A 20,564-nucleotide genomic window follows, 5' to 3' on the forward strand; every position below is an offset into this window, starting at 1 on the left:
AGGCACTGCCGGCCGGGCGCGCGGGGCCGGGTCCCTGGGCCGCCCACCAATGCGGGGCCAGATTTGCGCGAGTGAGTCTGGGCTCAGGTTCTCTAGACGTCCTCCGGACCCCGCCTCCCATTTCCACGGGTCTTTGTTTCTCCTGCACCCCGTCGTGGGTGCGATGCCTGCCCTTGGGGAACCCGGAGAGGGGCACCCCGCCCGAGTTGCAGTGAGAAGGAACCGGGTGGGGAGGGCGCAGAGGCCGGGGGTGCCTCACTCCCTTCCCTTTTTCCGAGAAAAGGGGTGCTGGTAACGTGCCTCCTAGGGGGTCGGGAAGAAAGGGAGAAGGGGAGGCACGCCCTCGGTGCTGGGGACACTCTTCAGCTCCTCGCCCAGCAGTTTGCAAACCTGCCGGGTGCCCAGGGGTGGAGCCAGAGGCGCCCCTGAGGTCCCAGCCAAGTTCCCGACAGCCCCCTCCCCGGAGACCTCGTCCCGTTTCCACGCATTTGGCCACGCGGGGACACCCACGGACCCGGCTCAAATGAGCTGGTGTTCCTGTTTGATAACTTTCTGCGTCGCCCCCTGTTTGTTTTTATTGTGTCAGAAAGGGAGAGAATTTCAGAATTAAAGCTGAAAAAGCCCATCTGTTTCCAATGAATCCCCCATAGTTTTTCACAATGTTTTTGGCAGATCGCTGCTTTCAAATTCCTCGGAGCCCGGACCTCTTGTTTTTGTTGGGGGAAGGGAGACCAACTCCACAGAGAAGCATTTGTTCCTTCCCAAACGCTCCAGTTTCTTTACTTTTTTTTTCCTTTCGGGGGGAGGGGGGAGGCACGCAACTTAAATCCCCGGCCTGTTTTCTTTATGATGTTTCATAAAACTTTATTTCATTTTTGCCATATGCTGCTCACAGCCAGAAAACGCCAGTTAAGCCCTTTATACCCATTTCTTTTTTCTTGCTAAAAATACAAATAAACACAATGTCACGGGCCAAATGGCCTCCCCGGCGCAAGGCGGGATCTCCTAGCCGTTTCCATTGTGTTTTCGGGGTTCAGAGGTGTCTTTCTGAAAAAATTTCAGCTTGTTTTGCGCCACAGCCGGGCGTGGAGTCGCAGCCCCCGCGCACCACTGAAGCTTTGCAAGAAAGGACTTGAGTTTAGACTCGGATTGGGTTATTTTGATTTGCTTTTCAGCCAACTGGGTTTCAAGGAACTGGCAAAACTGGGCAGGTCTGGCTCGGCCTGGCTGCGAGTTGGGGCTCCCAGTGGGCGGATCACGCAGACAGTGAACAGTAGGGAGCGAGGGGTCAGTTTACCCCCTAGTCCCAGCCCTGCTTCTGGCCCCCAGCGCCAGCTCAGACTTGTGCGTCCGGCTTACTCTACCACTGCGCACCCCAGGAAGGTCCCAGAGAGCCGCAACCTGCTCTCCAGACCTGGGTTCCATTGGGAGGCCTGGCCATGGACAAGATGTGGGGGGAGGGATCTTGGTATCCCCAAAAAGTACTCAGCTTGGAATATCAAAACCTCCACAGGGGATCGAACAGCAGGGTGCCCTCTCCCCACCCCCAGTGTATTTAAAGGGCAGTTTCTCCACCTACTTAAGAGTCTGGCAGAACAGGCCAATTTGGTTTCCTCCCAAGAATTCAAAATAAAAATAAAAATCACCGTATTTAAAAAGAAGTCAACGTTTTGGAAAAGCAGGAGTTTGCAATTTGTGTTCTTGGTTTGGTCTAGATAAAGATCCAGCCCATTGGAAGTTTTATCAGATGGGTTGATAAATGGCTTTTGTCCCTTGGCTGCCGTGGGGGATGTGATCTCAGCTCAAAGCTGAAATTGAGAAGGGGGGCTTAGAGGCCCTTAAAACAACACCTTCCTGCTCTTAAAGCTGCAGCACTTGTTAACTTTTGGGGCTAGGGAGGAAAGGAAGCCCTGGCAGAAGTTCCCAGAGGTAGCAGGCTGCACGGCCTGAGTGGTGGTAGTTTTGTTGTTTCTCGATTTATTTCTCCATCCTAAAAACTTTTATTTTAAAGTATCCCAGCATAGGCTGAGGAACACTGGTAGGTTATATAAGTCACAGCCCAAATTCCATCACTTTTGTTTCCAAGAAACCCATTTCTTTTTGGCGTCAAGGCTGGTAACTAAAACCTGGCCGATAGAACTGATAGCTGCTCTCCTGTCATGCCAGCTGGCTAATGTTTCTTCTCATTTGAGTGCTTGACAGCTGCGTTTAGTCAAAATTGCCCACCTTACTGAAAACTGAGCTTCCAGTATCCCAAAACTAAATAAACTGGGGGCTGCAAAACTTGTGTGCTCTAGAAACGTGGGTCAAAAGACAGTTTCATAAGTAAGGGATGAAATGGAAAATTTCCACAACAAAGAGAGACTGTCTCATTCTTTGACACATTGACCAGGAGAGGGGCCACTTAGGAATAAAGTTAGAAAACTTGCAGGTCTGGAGAGCAAGGTGGGAGTTCAAGAAATAAAGAAAGCCCCGGCAAGTGCAAGGCACCCAGACACACTGGGGGCCCCTGTGTGCCTTGGCCTCTCCCGTTGAAGACAGGTGGAAACTGGCCGAGCAGCTGCGTGAAAGCCTCGGTTTGTTCTGTGCTAGTCAGCTTGAATGGCTGCCAGGAGTAAGCCTATAGGAGTGCAAATTAAATTGAACATAGTTATGTGAAGAAAGATGCCTTCACCTCGGCTACACTGAGAACGTTTGTGTGTTTCGAGTGTTTGCATTTACTTACTCGATGGGGATGGCCAACTTACTGTGTTCCTGACTCAGTGACAACCTTTGGAGCCCTCTAACTAAGCCCCTCAGGCAGACCACAGCCTGGTGAAGAGAAAGGGCCCCTGCACTGTCAAGCGGGCTGGAAGGGTGTCTGTTTACATGATTCTTTAGGGACAGCACAGGCAGACAGGACCCACGTCTACCTAGGAAGGGAGGCCAGAAAGGATTCCTAAAAGAGCATTCCACAAATGGCATCCTACTCAAATCACAGTTAATAGATGGCTTTTTAAACTTTGAAGCCATTGCGACGTTTTTGAAAAGATTTCCAAGATAAATCCATCCGGGTGTATGTTTTAGACATGTCACCAGGCTTCCTGTTCACTATGTATGGGTCCTGTACTTCAGCACAGTGGTTCCCAAAAGTGTGGTCCCTGGACCAGCAGCATTTGCTTTACTTGGGAACTGGTTAGAAATGCAAGTTCTAGGCCCACTACAGAACTATAGAAGCAGTTACTCTGGAGCTGGGGCCCTGCAGTCTGTGTTCTAGAGCAGGCCCTCCAGGGAACTCTGATGCGTGCTCAAGTTTGAGGATTGCTGTTCTAAGAACTGTTGCACTCCAGCCTTTCTTTGTTCCTTCTTTCTTCCCCTTATACTTTTAAACTGCAGCTGTTTTAGAAATGTTAGTCCTCGGTGGGTAACTAAGGTTTCAGGAGACCAAGGCCCTCTGCAGTATCCAGGCACATCTGTGTGGCTATAGAAATGAGACTATTTCTATCAGAGCTGCTATTCAAAAATGCATCAGCTGGGCGCGGTGGCTCACGCCTGTAACCCCAGCACTTTCATAGGCCAAGGTGGGTAGATTGCTTGAGGTCAGGAGTTAGAGACCAGCCTGACCAACATAGCGAGACCCCGTCTCTACTGAAAATACAAAAATTAGCTGGGTGTGGTGGCACGAGCCTGTAATCCCAGCTACTCGGGAGGCTGAGGCAGGATAATCGCCTGAACCCGGGAGGTGGAGGTTGCAGTGAGCTGAGATTGTGCCACTGCACTCCAGCCTGGGTGACAGAATGAAACTCTGTCTCAAAGACAAACAAACAAAAATGCATCAGCAGATCAGCCTGCTTACCACACTGTTGCTCTCCCAGTAGGACTTTGTGTCCCAAGAGTGTCTTAGTTTGTTTGGGCTGCTGTAACAAAATACCATAAGTGGGTGGCTTGTACATGGCAGACATTTATTGCTCACAGTTCTGAAGGCGGAAAAGTCCAAGAATAATAGGTGCTGGCAGATTCGATGTCTGACTTGTAGATGGTGCCTTATAACTCTGTCCTCACAGGGTAGGAGTGAGGATACTCTGTGGGGTCCCTTTTATAAGAGCACTAATCCCATTCTTGCAAGCTCCACCCTCATGACCTAATCACTTCCCAAATCCCTCCTACTTCTGGTACCATCACTTTGGGGTTAGGCTTTAAAAGGTGAATTTGGAGTTGATGTTCAGTGGCAAGAATTAGCCAGCTCGCAACCAGTGTGTGAAGGCATCTGCAGAACAGAGCACTGGCTTCTAGGGAGAGCACACACATAAAATTCTACAGATGGTCAGTCACTATGCCCTGAGGGTGAATTGAGGAGAAAGGGAAAGGATCTCCGGTCTTGTGATCTGAAGAAGGGAAAGGTCTTTGCAAAGTTGGAGAAATTGCTAGTAGTCACTCCAGCGCTCAGAGGATGAGAGCTGGGAAGAGGTGATCTGTGGGCACAGATAAGGCCACTCTATGAGATGGGGAAGAGGAGGTCTTGGAAGATAAGAGGCTGAAGGTGGGGACCAGTTTATTTGTTGAGGGGAGTGTAGTTCCTGTTAGAGATTTTGTCTTTGGTGGAATGTGCGAGGCCTAGAACTGGGCAGAGAACCCCAGCTTTAGGTGTTGGTTGAGTAGCAGTTAGGGGGGCCATGCTGTTTGCTGCTTGGCAAAAATGCAACTAGCCTTAAATTGAAGGTAGTATTTCTTCAAAGGTAGCAAACTTATCCCAGTTTGCCCAGGACTTTCCTAGTTTTAAAACTGGAGGTTGTATGTCCTGAGAACTATCCTCAGTCCCTGGCACACCAGGACAGTTAGATAAAACCCTAGTTTTATCCTCTCCTGTCCCCTGGACTCATGCCTAGCCTGTGTCTGTTAGGGACTCCCCTGTCCAGATCTGTGAAGTCCTGGGTGTGAAGTGGGCCTCTCCATGTAGTCTAAGCACCTGGGGCTGTGGGTCCTTCCTCCTCCTGGTCCTGCCTGTTCCCTCTGTCTTTGCTGCCATTGCAACAGTAGACAGGCTTAGGACCTTGCTGCCATTGCAACAGTGGACAGGCTTAGGACCTGCCTGCCTCCCCTGATCCTCGCCATGGTGCCAAATGAATCACTCTGAAACTCCTGCCCAGGAGCTCATGGCCTCTCATGGCCTGCTTTGGAGCATCAGAAGGGAGGGCCTCTGACTCCTGGTCCCCCACTTTTCCCAAGCTCATTTCCAAGGCTTCAAGTACATCCTCAAGCCCTAGGTCACCTCTTTCCTCCCACCTTGACTCCCCATATACCACCCCACCACACCTGGCTGCTCTAAGGCATTGCTCTGGGCACTGCCCAGTTTCACCACTCCAAGCTCAGTGCCATTTTCAGGGGTCCAGTGCAGACCCCCGATGCCAGGGGCACCTGTCACCTTGGTTGCTGACACCTGAGCTACCTCCTGGGCTTGGTGCCTCATGGGCCTTACGTTTTTGTCCTCTTGTAAAGCACCAGTTCTGTTTATAAAAGCAGGAACCTCATTTCTGTTTCTATATGCCCTTCTTTTCTCCACCCACCCCAAGCACACCCACATAGTCCTGGGAACTACAGGGCCCTTGGGTTTTTGTGTGCGTTTCTGTTTGTTTTGGGTTTTGCTCAATGGGCAAAGACCACAGGATTTTTTTTTTTTTCCTTTTTCCAGATACTCAAGTTTTTTTCCAAAATAATTTTTTCTGGTTATAAAAACAGTACTCATTTTTAACTCTGAAGGCTGAAAGGGATAAGTAATAAAATAAAAATAACCCAAAATCCAACCTCCCACAGACAGCTGTCACTAATGAACATTTCACAAACATCTTTCAAGATATAATACCTTTATATTCTTCTCTACAAAGTAGGATCATTTGAAGGAGAGTAATAATTTTTAAAGCTCTTTTGATTGAGTGGCCACAGTGTAGCAAGCCTTCTGCTAAATGCCTTAAGGACCTTCCCATGAGGATCATCATTCCCATTTCACTGATGAGAAAACACAGGGTCGGAGAGGTTTTGCCCACATTGCACACACAGCTAGTTGCATGGCAGAGCCAGAAGTAGAACCCAGACTCCTGCCCTTTTCCCATGCACAGATTTTGGATAAATGGGTCATTAAATTTGCCATGTAGTGCCAGGCTCGGTGGATCACTTGAGGTCAGGAGTTTAAGACCAGCCTGGCCAACCTGTCTCTACCAAAAATACAAAAAACTGGGCGGTGGCGGCTGTGGTGGTGGGGGCCGGTACTGGACCCGGCAGGATGAGCGAGGTGGAGGCGGCAGCGGTGGCGACAGCCGTCCCCGTGGCGACGGTGCCCGGGGTGGTAGCGGTGGTGGTACCAGCGCCCGCAGGGGAGTCACAGAAAGCAGGCGGTGGGGTGGGCAGCGGCGGTGGGGTCGGAGCCGCCTAGGCCCGCTGCGGGGACCCCCTTGGCGCCTGGCCCTCGCGCCCCCCACCCACCCTGCCCCCCAGACCCCCGCGCCCGGAGTCAGGCGGACAAGCAGGTGCTGGCAACCCGAGTCCTGGGCACTGTCATGTGGTTCGACGTCCGGAATGGTTACGGATTCATCAACAGGAATGACACCAAAGAAGATGTTTTTGTTCACCAGACAGCTATTAAAAGAACCCCGGGAAGTTTCTGCGCAGCGTTGGTGATGGGCAGACTGTGGAATTTGATGTCGTGGAAGGAGAGAAGGGCACAGAAGCCGCTAATGTAACCGGGCCTGGGGAGGTGCCCGTGAAGGGCAGTCATTATGCCCCCAGCCGACGTAGGTTCCGCCGATTCGTCCCCCGGCCTCCCTCAGTTGCCCCACCACGCATGGTGGCAGAGATCCCTTCATGGGGGACAGAACCTAGCAGCGAAGGGGAGCGGGCTGAAGACTCTGGGCAGCGGCCCAGACGACGGGGCCCCCCGCCCTTCTACCGACGGCAGTTTGCGCGAGGCCCTCGGCCCCCCAACCAGCAGCAGCCTACAGAGGGCACTGACGGGGTAGAACCCAAAGAACCCCATTGGAGGGGCACCAACAGCAGGGAGATGAGCGGGTCCCCCGACCCCAATTCCGGCCCAGGTACTGAAGGCCTTTCCGCCCCAGGCCGCCCCGGCAGCCTACCACGGAAGGTGGGGAAGGTGAGACGAAGCCCAGCCAAGGGCCTGCTGATGGTTCCCGCCCTGAACTCTACTTCCAGCGGAGACGGCAGCGGGCCCTCGCCCCGGGCAGCCCCTGAGACCTCAGCCCCTATCAACAGTGAAGCCCCCACCACCACCATCCTGGAGTGGTTCCAACTCAAAGGACACCCAGAGCTGCCATCTGGTATCTACCAGTTTTTCCAACTGACTTGTACCCTACCCAGTACCCTGCTCCCCCTTTCCCACAATTCATGGTATCAAAACACCATCTTTTCACCTTTTCCTTGAGACTCAGGAAAGTCAAAGCAACAGCCTTTTGCTTTTTTTTCCTTCCCTTATCAAGGGTTGAAGGAAGGGAGCCATCCTTACTGTTCAGAGATACCAACCCCCTCCCCTAACTCAGGCTGAGAAGGAACCAGCCAGCTCTTAACCCCTCCTGTTTTTCTTCCCTCCCTCCCCAAGTTTATTTTTGTTTTCTCTCGGCCCCCAACCTCTGAAGCCATTTTCTGATCTGTCATGTGCCACCTGAGCCTCCAGTAAAAACAAAAGCAGGCTTTCCTGTGGTCTTGGAAAAAAAAAATACAAAAAATTAGCTGGGCATTGTGGCGTGTGCCTGTAATCCCTGCTACTCAGGAGGCTGAGGCAGAAGAATTGTTTGAACCCGGGAGGCGGAGCTTGCAGTGAGTCGAGATCACACCACTGCACTCCAGCCTGGGCAACAGAGCAAGACTCCATCTTAAAAAAAAAAAAAAAAAAAAAAGCAACGTACCGTGTAGTATATTGGACTCTGTACTGTGTGGTAAAGAAGACTTGGGATGGGGGAGAAGAAATAGACTTCGGGGGTATGATGAGGATATGCATTTTCCAAGGATCTAGGATTTTTGCCTCCTCCCAAAGGCCCTCTGCCTCTTGCTCACCATGGCATAGCATTCTAAAGAGGACGATACCACCCAGTCACAGGAAGACAAGTTGGCAGAGTTGTCATTGTGCACATTTTCCCAAGTCAGATTTATGTCTGTTGGGTTTTGCCTATTTATTCATTTTGTGCACCATTTCACTGCAGCCGGCAGAATACCCAGACACCGATTAGTGATGCGTCTGCACCGAGGTCCCCGCAGAAGGAAGCCCATTGTTGCTCCCTGTGCTAAGAAATACCACATGAACACAGCCCCACACATGTGTGTGCACAGGCTGGGCAGGAGCCCAGCTGGCATGCATTTGCATTTCCCCTGTACACAGAAGGTGAAGGAGGAAGGCCTGCCTGCCGGCAGCATTGAAGGAGAAAAACCACTTCAAAGGCATTTAGACCCGCAGGCTAAGCGGAGGAGCCCAGGGTCACTAGAGGCAGCGCCAGCCCTAGATTCAGGAAAAGGAGTTATACCTCAAAGCTGGAGGACCAAAGTGCTCACCTGCAAGCATTATTTACATCTGGAAAGTTATGTCCGCCTATAATCACCTACCTTGTGGAACTCGGAGTAGCTTATCTAACTCTGCCCTGAGACAGGATGGTGCTGGCATGGAATCCTGTGTCCAGCTCTTGCCGGCCTAGGGCCCCTCTTGCCTAGAGAAGCTATCAGCCCCCCACTCAAGCTGTTTGTGACCTTGGGCCAGAGGGTGAACACCACACTCTCACACCATCCTACTTGCCCATGGTCTGCCTCCACATGGCCCCAGGAGGAACTGAGGGATGGGAGGGCAGTTTGGAAAGCTGAGGTGTACCCTTTCCCTTGGCACACAGTGTGGTTTCGTGCAGCCACTTGGTATGAGTGAGGCTGGGGCAGAGCAGCCCTGGCTGGATGTGACACAGGCAGTACCTCCTGCCTGAGCTCCGTGAGTGGCATTCGGCCACTTTTGCCCTTGCTTATGTGGCTGTGAGTTACCCCTCCACGACCCCAGCACCCGAACTGACCACCGCCCCCGCCACCTCCACAGTTAACTAAGGTTTTCTGAGAAGCTCCCTCTTTCTCCTGTGGCTGGTTTCTAGAGCAAACCTCCTAGAAAATTTCCAGTGGATTCAAAGGGTGGAGCCACATTGGAGTCACAGGTTCCCTGGGACATTCTTGAGCTAGACTCAGGGAGGAATGCCTTTTAGAAAAGGTGACACATTCTGGCTGCTTGTAGGTTAAAGGTAGGGTCTACTGCACCTGGTGAAAAATCCAGCGCTCACCTGGGTGTGTTCCTTTCGGTATCTGATGCCAAACACCTGGATGTTTACACCAGGATGACAGAGTGAAATTCCTGCAGGAGTGACACAAACAGGCAGCCTCAGACATCTCAACTCAAGAAGACTCCTGAATACTGCTCTGGCCAGAGTTTGCCACATATGGGTGGTAGGTCCGTCTGTTACTGTCCCCTGTGAGATCCAGCACTGAGGCACAAAGGACAGGAGAGGGTGGAGAGGGGTGGCAGCTTGAGTCTCAGTGGGTGTGAACTGGCCGGCCCCCTGGCTCAGTGCTCCCTCCTCCACCTCCTTTGAACGGGGGACGTGGCATGTTGCTAAGAAGGGCATCTCAGCATCTGCTGCTCAGGTGAGGTGGACAGTGAGGAAGGGGACATGGGAGGTCTGAGGCTTCAAGGCTAGTGTCTCCACAGGCACTGGCAGTGATTTCTCTTTTAAACTGCTCTCCCTCCCTTCCCTCCACCTGCCTCCATCCTAATGGAAGCCATCGCCTCTTCAGTTACACTGCTTCCTAAAATAGTGTTCTGATCATGCCCTGGGTGCTCACTGAAAATGCTTCAGGGGCTCCCTGCCATCTATTGGAAAAAGGTAGAAATCCTTAGGCTGGCGTGCCAGGGTCCAATGAGAAAAGCAAAACCCACCCAGGATGTTTCCGCAGAGGGAACTTCATGTAGGACATTGTTATGGGCATGGGAAGACTGAAAGGGCAAAGAGAAGCCACTAAGACAGAGAGTGGCGGAAGCAGTTTCAACCCCTGCAGCCAGAGGGACAGAAGGAAGGCAAGCTTGGAGGAGGGCCCGGGACCCTGATGGGGAAGAAGGGCCGTTGCTGGGCAGTGGTGGGAGAAACAGCCTTGGGGATGGCAGGTAAACCTGTCTCCTGCCTCCCATCTTCCCTTCTCTATCTAGTGTCTCCTCATGGGGAAATTTAACAGGGAACCCAGCGACGAAAGAGATGGGGTTTGCAGAATCCCTGCACCACAGAGCAAAGTGGTTTGAGGCTGAGTGACATTTGCTTCCTAATGGGCACAGGTGGCACTCTAGGTTTCTGTGTCTGACCCCAAACTCCTGACTACACTCTGACCAGCCAGCATGTCACCTCCTGCCAAGCTCAATTGTTCTGGAGGCCCCTGTTGTCGGATCTTTGCCCTGCATCACCCGTCAAATTCAGAACCTTGTTGAAACGCTACTTCCCTGATACCCTCCCATACTTCCATTCTTAAACCTTTGTTGCTGTTAAGTGTTCAGATGAAACATGTTTGCTTTGTGTTCTAGAAGTTTATGTGATTGACCCTACCTGAGCACAGAGATTAACTGGGGTTTGTTCCAGAAACAGCATTAATCACAGTGCCCGGCACATACAAGGGTCCAGAACTTGGAGCAAGTAATTGAACTCAGGCTGTTACCACGCAGGCCACAGAGTTAGACAAAAACAGCTTGACCTGGGCCGGGCGCGGTGGCTCAAGCCTGTAATCCCAGCACTTTGGGAGGCCGAGACGGGTGGATCACGAGGTCAGGAGATCGAGACCATCCTGGCTAACACGGTGAAACCCCGTCTCTACTAAAAAATACAAAAAACTAGCCGGGCGAGGTGGCGGGCGCCTGTAGTCCCAGCTACTCGGGAGGCTGAGGCAGGAGAATGGCGTAAACCCGGGAGGTGGAGCTTGCAGTGAGCTGAGATCCGGCCACTACACCCCAGCCTGGGCGACAGAGCAAGACTCCGTCTCAAAAAAAAAAAAAACAAAAAACAAAAACAAAAACAAAAACAAAACAGCTTGACCCTGGGGCTTGCACTCAAAATGAGCCTTACCCCTTTAAGAGAGGGCAGGTCTTTTCCCTCTCCGGCTCACCCCACCCCTCCTACACAGTAACTGAAACCTGATCTAATCCCTTTGCACACGGGTAATTTATTGGTCTATTGAGCTTTTCTTGGTGGCAAATTGCATTGTCTTTATTCCTGGGTTCAGGCTCTGCAGCGGCTCACTGCATTCCTAGGACTCCTTTCTCAGGGTCGATCCTTCACACCCCCTTGTGCACTGCAAAATAAGTCTTATTGGGCTTCTTTGTCATGCAAACAGGGCAGTAATAATCAGGCTATTATTCTGAAAGATTGGGCTTGATTAACAGTTCAAAGGAGGTCTCTGAAAGCAGCTAGAGCCTCATTGGTGCATAAATATTTTCATCCTGCCTGCGTTGGTGCAGCTGGTGCTCCAAGCCCCCTGCCCTATCTTTCTGATTCTCAGAGGTGCTAGGTTGTTATTGAAAGGAAAAGAACTAAGTCAGACGTGCTGTGTGGCTGTGATTTTTCTTTCTCTCTACCTTATCTCAGTCCATGAGGAAGGCAGTCTGGAGCCCACCTCCCCAAAAGAGTGAAATGTCACCTACATACGTTTATGTGGGTTGTGGGGCAAGTGCATCTCCCAGGCACAGGGTCCTGGGTGGGAGGTTTAAAAAGGCATCAAATCTCTGATAGGGGGCCAGGAATGGTGGCTCACGCCGGTAATCCCAGCACTCTGGGAGGCCAAGGCAAGTGGATCACCTGAGCTCAGAAGTTCAAGACCGAGTCTGGGCAACATGGAAACCCCATCTCTACTAAAGTATAAAAATTAGCTAGGCGTGGTGGTGGACGCCTGTAATCCCAGCTACTCGAGAGGCTGAGGCAGGAGAATTGCTTCAACCTGGGAGGTGGAGGTTGCAGTGAGCCAAGATTGCACCACTGCACACCAGCCTGGGTGACAGAGCAACTCTATGTCAAAAAATAAGTAAATCTCCTGATAGACTTTGGGTGTGGAGTATGGACACCAGGACAAAGATGGGGGTCCCCAGCCCTCAGGAGATTGACATGCAAGTGGGGAAGAGGCCGCTCAGCAGCCACCTCCTAGAGGAACCTGAGCTGTGCAAGGGCAGATGGGTGACACTGACAGTCCAGTGACAGCCAAAGAGAGGAGCAGCTGGAGGGACCAAGAAGGTGGCGCAGGGAAGCCGAGGGGCCATCCTCGACAATCACAAAGCCACCCTACTTCACCCTTTCCTATGTGACTCTAGACAAGGGCCAGGGGAAGTTCCTGAGATGCCGCGGTATGCATCCACAGCCGGAGCTGTCCAGAGCAGGAGGGGCCAGCCCTGCCCTGGCAGGAGTGCTGCAGGGAGATTTCCTGCTGCGTAAACCAGTGACCTCTGGCATCCACAGGCTCCCAGGTTCTAAAATTCCATGGGGTGCCTTGAAAAGTAACCATTGTTTTTGGTCACAAAGTGATTGTTAGGGCTTTTTGATAAATTTGATTGCACAGAGAAGCCGTGAGCTCTGGCCTGGATTGCTCAAGTCAGGAGCAAATGGGTCAGATGGTTGCCAGGGGTCCCGACCTGAGCACCAAGGGCCCACCCCACCCCCATCGGGTCTGAGAGCCACTCTGTCTTCTAGGCATTGCCTGGGCATCACCCCTTGAGCCGAGTCCCTCACCCCATGGGGCTCCAAGACAAATTTAGGGGCTTTCTGTTGTTGGATCTGGAGAGGGCCAGACCACTGTCTTTGTAGGCTTCTGGATTCTCCTGTTTGCCCCACCGTAGCTAATCCTGAAAGTTCAAGACCTCAAGAGTCCTGGGTCAAAACAAAACATGTAGTGCACATAATACCACATAATATGCTTGTAAGGAGCATAAAGCTCTGTGTCTGTGTCTCTGAGGTCGAACCCCAGGTTGCAAAGCTTAACAAGGGGCCGGAGGGCGACCCCTGCCCAAGGACACACTCAGGGCTGGGGTAGAAATGGAAGCTCAGGAAACTTCTTAGGTTTTTCAGTCCGCTGGTTCTGTGTGTATTGGCTGTCCTGGATCCATCAAGAGGCGGCTCCAGCGCTAGAAGCGGCCACTTTCTGGACTGTAGTACTGGGCAGGTGTGCTCAGCTCACCCTCTGCGGAGCAGCTGGCTCTGTGTTCAGCGTGGCTTGCTCTGAAAAGCAGGTTTCCTCTTCCGCTTGCAGGAGTTGCTGTAAGATCTATTTTTCAGCTCTCAAACTTTCCTTCCTTCTTTCCATGGACATTTGCATCAGAAAAGTCTAAGGTTTATTGCCTGGAATTGGGGTCTTTTACTTTTTATAAAGATACAGCACATAAAAATCAGCCCCTCTGAGATCTCTTTGGCAGGTGATACCAAGCTATTGCTTTTGATGCCGGACCAGGTTTCATTCAGGTCCCTGACCTCTGGTGGGGGGCTGTAGTTGGTGATTTAGTGCATTGGAGACAAGGTGATTGGATGACCATGGAGGTCAGGGCCCCTCACTCCAGTCACTGCCCGTGGGGACTGCCCAGCCCCTCACATGGGAAATGAGGCCCCACACACACATTTCTGGGACCCATGGTTCCCAGAGAGCTGCCTTTCCACATGGAGAGATGGCACAGGAGAACAGGCACCCTTTATTCTGTCCCACCTGGTCACTGTCAGTGACCTTTTCCAAGTCATTCCCTTGAGCTTTGGAAGAAAGGAAGCCTCTTAAACTCTTAGGAAGATCTGCAGAGCTGGATCCAAGTTCCCTGAGAGTTTGGGGCACCTGGGAAGCCCAGGAAATCGGGATGGGTCAGTTGGCAGCAGCCTCTGCTCCTGGTAGGCTCTGCACAGGCCTTTGTGCAGGGAGGGCCCAGAATTGATGAGGCGTCTGGTTACCATCCTGAGACCAGATGAGTCTGTGGCTGCATAGGAGACCCACATCATGCTTTTGGGCCTTGGGGGAGCTGGGTCAGTCTCAGCTGGTGTCCTGAGGAGGAACTTGTGACATAGGCGTTTTGAAAAGCATAGAAACAGCTCCAAGCCTGCCCATCTCAGCCCCAGCCCTTCCACTTGTGTGACCCAGGCCTGCTCCCGCCCGAAGCCTCCATGTTTGCATCTGCAAAATGAAGATAAAAATTCCTACCCTCTAATCAGGGCAGTAGCGAGGATCCAACAGGAAAGCAATGTGTCACCTGCACAGGCCCTGGGAGCGCAGGGTATTTTATTATCATGATTTTATTATCAGTTTTGTTTTCTGAGGTGAGGCTCAGCCCATGTACCTACCCCACCTCCCTATGCAGTCCTAGGTGCACAGCCTCTTCCCCAGTGAGGCCCCCAAGGGCAGAACTCTTGACTTTGTTCATCTTTTGTGGCCCTGCAGCAGCTATGTGTTGCCTGGTATGGAGTGTGTGGAAATCCGAGAGGTGTGAAGGAGGAGGAGAACGCAGCTTGGGGGCTGACGGCTGTGGTTTGCACCTTGCCCCCTTCAGGGTACCTGGGGGGGGGTTGCGGGGGAGCTATTTAATGCCTCTAGGCCTCAGTTTCCTTGTCTGTTGAATGAGGATAATCAGTTAGTCCTGGGTCTGTATTAAGGGTTTAAGGAGACATATGTAATGTCTAGCACACAGTAAATGCTCGATACACAATAGCTGTTAAACTCAGCCTCTCCCATAAATTGTGATTAAACAAAGTTAACACAAAACTGGCTGTCACAGAGCTTCCCTCCCAAGTCTCCTGGCTTTGCTCACATTAGTGCCTGCAGTCCCTTTAACACCCCTGTGGTGAGGTGCCCATGCATCTCTGTAGCTCAGAAAGGTCAGGGAATTTGCCCACAGTCACACAGCTCTGGAGTGGTGGAGCTGGAGTTTATCTCGATGCTCTGCCCCACCACAGTAAGGTCCACCACTGCGGTGAGACCCTCCCACTGGGCACTGCCCCATGAGAACATCTCACCTGTTGCCTGGAAACACTGAATTCTCCCCAGTTCTCTCTGGGTGGGGAAATTGCAGGTATCCTTATTTTTCTTTCTCATATAGAATCCAAGGTCTCTTCATTTACTCATTAACAAGGACAAAGGCAAACCTGTTGAAATTGTGCTTCAGAACCCAGTTTCTGACTGCATCTTTTCCCAGAAAATGTCTCAGCAGAAGAGGCATTTTAGGATGCCGTGAAAACTTGAGGAAGGAAGGGGTTGTGACAGGAAACCAAGTGCTCTCTGTCAGGAGCAAGGATGTGGAGACTGGACCACACAGGCTGTGGGGCACAGAAGTCTCCCAGCAGAGGTATGAGAGCTCGATGTGCCACCCCCTAATCCCTCCCTCTGAAGAGCCAAGGGAATCATCCCAGGCCTGAGCAATCCCTGGGCGAAAACACGTCCTTGTCGGGAAATGGGAAAATGGGGTAGGTGAAGTTAAGTCAATCTGGTCCTTTGGTCTCTGGCCAAACAAATGTCTCCACTGATACTGGCAGCTTCCGCAGAGGTGACTTGGGAGGGTGCAGGAAGGAGAGGAGGGAGGCGGCCAAGTTTCCCTCTATGACTGTCTCTTCAGCTTGGCCACCATAGGAAAATACCCCAGCCTAGGAGGCTTAAACAACGGACATTTATTTTCTCAGCGTTCTAGAGGTGGGGAGTCCTAGATCCGGTACCAGCATAGTCCGGTTCTGGAGAGAGGGCCCTCCTCCTGGCTCTCAGACTGTGGATTTCTCATTATATCCTCACATGGCAGGAGGTGGGAGGGGGGCAGGGAGAGAGAATGCTTAGCGTTCTTCCAAGTGTCTTTATTTTAAGGGTACCAACCCTGTCATGGGGGCTCCACTCTCATGACCTCATCTAAACCTAATTACCTCCCAAATGTCATCCCATAAGGGGTTAGGACTTCAACCTACACATTTAGGGGGACAAAGTTCAGTCTATAGCGCTCTCCCTGGGGGTGAGTGAGGCAGTGGGGTAAAGCCACCTGGTGCCCATGGGAAGCGAGGCCCCCTCAACAGTCATGACGGTTGACTGATCCTGGGCAGTCAGTGGATTGAAGGAGCTGCCAGGAGTTGGGGGACCTGGATCCAGGTGGAATCCACTGTGCCCTGAGAGTGAGTCCCAGCAGGGCCTACCCTGGGGAAGGAGGGAAGAGGAGAGATGCCACGTCTGCTGGAGCTTCAGGGAGGGGAGGCTCCCTCCAGTGCCCTTCCCGTCCCAGAAGCCCATGACTTCTAACGTCTGACCTCCCAGGGCTGCAAGCATTATCCCTCACTGTGGCCTTTGTGAGGGACCCTGTTTGTTGGATGCCCCTGGGGCTCAAGGCACGCCATGTACATCTCTTCATATCCTCAGCGACACTTTAAGGTGGACACAGTCTCTACTTGACAGTTAAGGAAACTGAGGCTGAGTCAAGTTCCCGAAACTACTGGAAAGGGACAGAGTGGGACTTTGAACCAGACACCTCCCTTCAGGGCCTGTGCTGGCCCCCAGCCCACCCAGAGCTGGGGCTGGCAGAACTCGGAGGGAATAGTGAGGCAAGGAGCTCACCCCACCACCAGGATCCTGAAGCCTACAGAGGAGTGGGGGAGACGGGGACCCTGGTTCCTGGGTGCAAGGGTTCCAGAGAGTGACCTCTGCCACCATCTTTGAGTGGCAGGCAGACAGCTACCCCTGCTGGGTGAGGGGTGGTCTTGTTCTTAGAGTGGGTGGGCTCTGGGAGGAGGAGAGGAACGGGAGAAGGTGCCCATGTGGAATGGAGAAGTGAAAGGGCCTTGTCTCAGGCGCTTCTTAGCCGCTCTGCATCAGGGCTAAGGCAGCCACATCCCTGCTGTTTGCTCCTGGGGGGCTGTCTGCCTCTCACCACCCCTCTGCCTGCAGCCCCCTTCTCTGAACCTTCGCCACCGGCCGCCACCCCATCCTGGGGAAATGCGCCTTCACACACTCCAGGCTGGCCCGACTCCATCAGGCTCTAGCTTGGCCCCTTGTGATTGCTGAAAAGAAGGTGAACCAACTCTGAAGCCTCACTACTCAAAGTGGGCCGCGGACCAGCAGCATGGGCCTCTCCTGGGAACTTGGTAGAATTGCAGAAGCCCTGGCCCGCCAGGCCACCCAGCACAGCCTCATCTGGGGCTACCAGATCCCACTCCACAGCCCTGGAGCATGTGAGGGACCCCTTTCCGGAGTACCTGGGTAGGATTTCTGTCATGAATTCCCCACACACCCCAGAGTTCTGTAACAGGGGTGCTGCTCTGAGAACGGTTTTGAAGGCTGTGGAGATAGCAGATCCCGATCACAAATCCAGTCCACTTAAAATTCAGGAGCCTGCAGAGTTGTCCATTTGGAGTGTAGAGCCACACCTGGGCGCCGGCCTGACCCTGCCAGGAGGCTGGTGGGAGCCCAGTGTCATAAGATGGGTCTTGCAGGAGAGGCTGGAGCCCACCCGTGGTGGAGGGAATCGGGAGTGTGCTAATGAGGCTATGTGATGATGTGTGGCTGCAGGGGCATGAGCTCACAGGTCCAGTGGCTGGATTCATGTCCTGCCCTGGCTCACTTCCTCGAAGTGAGACTTGGGCAAGAAGTCAGCCCAGCAGAGCCCAGCTTTCCCCTGAGCTGGGGATGGCAGTCGCACCGGGAAGATGCAATGGGGGAGGCCTGTACTGCCTACAGCGCTGGAACTGGGACAGAGCCAGCCAGCTGGGACTTCACAGTCCCTGCTCTCCAAGGTTCTACCAGATTCCGTCCTGGTGGAGAGTCAGAGCACAGCACAGCTCCTGCTTGTGTTGCAGTGGGGCCTGCTCTAAAGGGACAGGCAGTGTCCTTTTTCTGCTTTGGTCACAGTAAGGGCCAGAGGTAAACCGGAGCCTGAGCGTGGCCATCGGTTAACAGGAGACCAGTGTTCCTTCCGCTTGATTTTCTCTGATGCCCACATCTGCATGATTCTGAGGAGGCAGAATGTCAGGTCAGCACACCCGGCTCCTGGAATTAATGAGGCTGCCGGGACAGGCATTGTGTGCAGGCCGCTGCACCAGTCAGTTCCTGTGCGCTGGGTCCCTCCAAACGCTTGTTCTGCATAGTACTCCCTCCCCATACACCCCACCCCACTCACCTCCTGTACTGGCTTTATCAGGGGGCAGCAAGGAAGCTACCTTGTCCCACACAGACCACACCAACATTTCAAAGCCTGCAGGTAGGTTGGGCCCTTCCACATCTTGTACAGGTAAAGGAGATGTGAAGACAACAGAGCAAGAGAATCTTCTCATTGCCTTGGGAGGGAGACCTGTCCTCAGCAGCACACCTGTGTGGGAGGAAGACTACATGGGGGGATCTCACCAGTGCTCCCCACGTATCTGCCATAGCACCCCTTTATAGTGGTGTATTAGTCTGTTCTCACACTGCTGATAAAGACATACCCAAGACTGGGTAATTTATAAAGGAAAGAGGTTTAATGGACTCACAGTTCCACATGGCTGGGGAGGCCTCACAATCATGGCAGAAGGCAAAGGAGAAGCAAAGGCACATCTTACATGGCGGCAGGCAAGAGAGCACGTGCAGGGGAACTCCCATTTGTAAAACCATCAGATCTCGTGAGACTTATTCACTACCACCAGAACAGTATGGGGGAAATGGCCTCCTGATTTAGTTATCTCTACCTGGCCCCACCCTTGACATGTGGAGATTACTACAATTCAAGGTGAGATTTGGGTGGGGACACAGCCAAACCATATCAAGCAGGTACCACCTGACTGTCATTTACCTAACCTGACCCTTTAAGTCAGCATACTTTAATTTAAATAAAGCTAATAAAATGGAAAATCTGTAGCTCTTACATCAATTTTTTTTTTTTTGAGATGGAGTCTTGCTCTGTCTCCCAGGCTGGGGTACAGTGGCACCATCTCAGCTCACTGCAACCTCTGCCTCCCGGGTTCAAGCAGTTCTCGTGCCTCAGCCTCCTGAGTAGCTGGGATTACAGACGCATGTCACCAGGCTCAGCTAATTTTTGTATTTTTGGTAGAGATGGGGTTTCGCCGTGTTGGCCAGGCTGGTCTCGAACTCCTGACTTCACATGATCTGCCTGCCTTGGCCTCCCAAAGAGTGCTGGGATTACAGGCATGAGCCACCATACCCAGCAATTTTTTTTCTTAATGCACATTTAAATAAAGGTATGACTTCTCAAATTAAAAGACAAAGTGTTCACTTAGGTATCTCCCGAAATTACCTTGTTACTGGCAGTATGGCAAACACAGGTCACATGAGGGGGAGAGCCCAAATTTCGGATGAGCACTGACTTCCCCCATGCTCAGGTCTGTGACCTGGGAAGGTGACTTATGCTCCAGTAGAATGGTGCCCACCCACCTGCAGAGGCGGGAGAGATCACCCAGGTCCAGGGCTGCACAGCGCAGACTGGGTTCACACAAGGTGCTGGGATAGGTGGGTACTTGTGCTTGCGTTAGCCTGCCCTCAAATATGTCTGTTTTTGGTTTTATGTGCAACTCAATTTTATAGGTAAAACCAGCACCGGAGAAACAAACTGACTTTTCTAAGGTCACAGGCCAAGTTAGTGGCCTAAACAGGAGTGCTGAGGCTCCCTTTCCCCCCTGGAGACCACCCCGGCCAGCACTGGGCTGTGACGCCAGAGGCTGGATCTCCCAGCTGGTCTGCTGGCCCCTTTCTCCTGGAATCCATGTAGAAACTTCTGCTGCAGGTGTGTGTGCCTAGCCACTTGTGGTCACTATGGGCTGTGCAGAGGAGGCCAGAAAAAGGCAGGTTCTATGTGTTGAGAAGATTAGGTGTGTTAAAGCCATAGTTCTGGGGCATGGTCATTTTGGCTAATTTGTCACTAAAGTCTCAAAGCTTGTGAGGGATCCAAGGTTACTACTCTCGGTTGCTTCTCAGCTTGCTTCTCCGAGCAGGACAGAGAAGGATGGGGGCTACGGTGAGCCTGAGGGAAGCCAGCTCCTCTATGGCCAGGGGGCTAATGGAGCACTCATACCAGGCAACATTCATTGAGTTTTGGCTATGAATGCTGGGGCCAGACTAAGTCCTTTATAGATGATAAATCACTTCACACACATTATCCCATCTTCCAGATAAGTATAACAAGGCACAAAGACAGGAGGTCATTTATATAAGGTCATACAGTACCAGGACTAGGGACACATATTTAATAGTGGGGCTAAATTCCCTGCCAGATTCCTGTTGCTTTAGCCAAAATTCTTGGGGATGGCCATGAAAGTGTATATAAATGTCAAAGGCCCCGGGGTGGCCTGTCAGCTTCCAAAGTCCTGCTACCCTCAAACAGTGACCACTTCCCTTTCAGCCTGCCTGTCCGCTTGGGGTCGCTATAGGCTGGGTAAAAGGACCCCTTTTCTTACCACTTGCAGGAAGTTTTTCACCATCTGTGTGTGGCGTGGGTGGCTCTGCCCTAGATGAGATGTCCTCCTGCGACGTGTGGCTGCTCCCCTACCCCACAGATGGTAGCAGAGGCTGGAGTTGCCAGACTGTACCCAGACAGGCTGTTCATTCCTTTC

General features: G+C 52.3%; 1 protein-coding gene and 1 pseudogene across 2 annotated transcripts in view; both read left to right on the forward strand.

Moving 5' to 3' along the window:
- The window catches only part of LOC105479356 (repulsive guidance molecule BMP co-receptor a), a 46,188-nt gene that overhangs the window by 16,324 nt on the left and 9,300 nt on the right, over positions 1-20,564 (forward strand). The window lies entirely within an intron of this gene.
- Positions 5-20,408, forward strand: LOC139364370 (Y-box-binding protein 2 pseudogene; annotated as a pseudogene).

Source organism: Macaca nemestrina, chromosome 7, assembly GCF_043159975.1.
Source record: "Macaca nemestrina isolate mMacNem1 chromosome 7, mMacNem.hap1, whole genome shotgun sequence".
Lineage (NCBI taxonomy): Eukaryota > Metazoa > Chordata > Mammalia > Primates > Cercopithecidae > Macaca > Macaca nemestrina.